The sequence below is a fragment of the Schistocerca nitens genome, chromosome 6 (assembly GCF_023898315.1).
Source record: "Schistocerca nitens isolate TAMUIC-IGC-003100 chromosome 6, iqSchNite1.1, whole genome shotgun sequence".
In the NCBI taxonomy this organism is placed as follows: domain Eukaryota; kingdom Metazoa; phylum Arthropoda; class Insecta; order Orthoptera; family Acrididae; genus Schistocerca; species Schistocerca nitens.
Window position 1 is genome coordinate 370,310,863 of NC_064619.1, and position 2,390 is coordinate 370,313,252.

Genomic DNA, 2,390 nt, shown 5'->3' on the forward strand with positions numbered 1-2,390 from the left:
AACGATAATGACTTGGTAATAAGTCGAAACCGTTAATAATACCGCTTGCATAACCTGAAGCTGAAATACAGGGTGGGGGAAATAAGAGTGGCCCCGACGAGTGGATGCGATTGGTTGCGAATTTGTGGCAGCATTAATGGAGGAGGAAAAGACCTAAAGTTATTTCCAACAGGATGGAGCGACTGCCCATACAGCAGGACATTCTTACACAATCCTCACGCCTCACAGTGTTGTTAACAGGGATCACTGCGCGATTATTTTGTGTGGGCTGCCCTCAAGTCTAAGGTGTATCGCAACAACCTTCATAATCTTCAAGAACTACAACAGAACATTTCGGATGAGACTGCAGCAATTTCAGCAGTCCAGCTTCGTTCCGCCTTCAACAACTTGCTGACCACCAGGGCCCAAAAGTGCCAAGAGTGGTGGTAGTCACTTTAAACATCTGCTAGTCAGGTTAGTACTGTGTTTCCTTTCCTCTGCTGTGTTCCATTGTACACTGGAACTCTGACCTCTGGGGCATAAGCTAGATGGCTTCATCTTGACCCGCCTTCGTAGGACGCATGAATCAAACGAAATTCATAGACTTACGATGTCTTATAAATACGGGGTATACACACTGCCGTTTGGAGGAGATCTTTCACCACAAGCTACAAATCATTTCGCGCCCACATTTGCGGTACGACTCTGGACTGGCATTAGGGGAGAGCTGGGTTCGAATCCTCTTCCGGTAATTCAGATTTATTTTTGTTTTCAGTGGTTTTTCTAAATCGAGGAAGTGAATGCTGGGATGGTCCCAGCATGTGCTCCATCTCTAATCACTCTGTCGTCGTCAGGACGTCAAAACATAATTTTCCTTCCTGCGAGAGATTCTTGTGTCATGCGTACTGAGTGGCGTCATCCAATCACGTGAGTTCGCTGACGTGTGAAGCTGCTCGTTGCACCAGTGCACGGTAGTCGCGTGTTCCGAGCGATACACGTCGTCGCTGAATACACTGCTGTCTACTCGAGTGATGCCCGAGCACTTCTCGTGACGTAGTGCCGATACGGGACTCTGGCTTGCGCGGGAGCGAGATCTTTCCCTCGTCTTATCTCGCCGAGCAGCTGTAGCCCCCGGAATCGGTGGCAGTGGACTAGCAGGTCGCGGACGGAGGAGGAGCGACACGCGGAAATCGATAGGGAGAAGCGGGCCGGAGGCGGAGGCGGCAGGCGGCCAGTCCATAAAAGTTGTCCGGGCCGGCGGCGGTCGATGTAGCGGCCTAGGCCGCGTTCCCACACACGCGCCGCCAGCCCCTACGCACGCGTGCACGCACACACGCACCCCCGCAGGCACGTGAGGACGGCTCCGCCACGCTCCAGCTGGGAACGGCTTACGACGAACTCAAACAGCACACCTTTTCCCCGCCAGTGATGCCATGTATAGCGTACCACGCTTTAATGTCCAGAAACTGGGGGAATTCAGATAACGTCAATTTACTTCACAAATTTTTCATTTGATTGCGTTTCTTTTCAGGAAATCTTTTTCAGATAATTATATCATAATACTGAACACATGTTACATTTTTTCAGTACAATCACCAAATGCTTCACATTTTTGACAATGAGCTTATGAATGAGCAGTTTATGCTGCAGTTTTTAGATCAGCTTCACTAGATGATTTTGGGGAAAAACGTGGTACACTTCGAGATGGATCCTGTGCAACTTTGCAACTTTACTTTTCTCGTGTTTGGTTGCCATATTATGGATTAATATATCAGAACGCCCTTTATGCGAAACTGGGAAAAGCAGCTGAAACAAGTATAAGTTTAAAACCCCATTTTAATACAAAACTATTTTAATTTTACTCATTTATTTACTGTGCTGTATTACAAAGAAATTATTTAGCTCCTAGATGGAATTGGTACTTTTTATGATAATGTATATACAACACGTCACAATAGCGACAGTGCAGCTCCATATGGACCCACCAAAGTCAGAAAAAAATCGTAACTAACAACAAAACAAGAACACAGTTCAAATGGTTCAAATGGCTCTGACCACTATGGGACTTAACATCTGTGGTCATCAGTCCCCTAGAACTTAGAACTACTTAAAACTAACTAACCTAAGGACATCACACACATCCATGCCCGAGGCAGAATTCGAACCTGCGACCGTAGCGGTCACGCGGTTCCAGACTGAAGCGCCTAGAACCGCACGGCCACACCGGCCGGCAAGAATACAGTATTTATGTGTAGGTATTCACATACATAATATTAACAACGTAAATTGTATAATCAAATAGATAAATAATTAGCAATGCTATTATAAAAATAAATTATTCACTCTTCTGCTTCTATATCTGTTTTTCCCTGGCGCAGAAATGGGAATTCAGTTTTGTAACAACTTTAAAG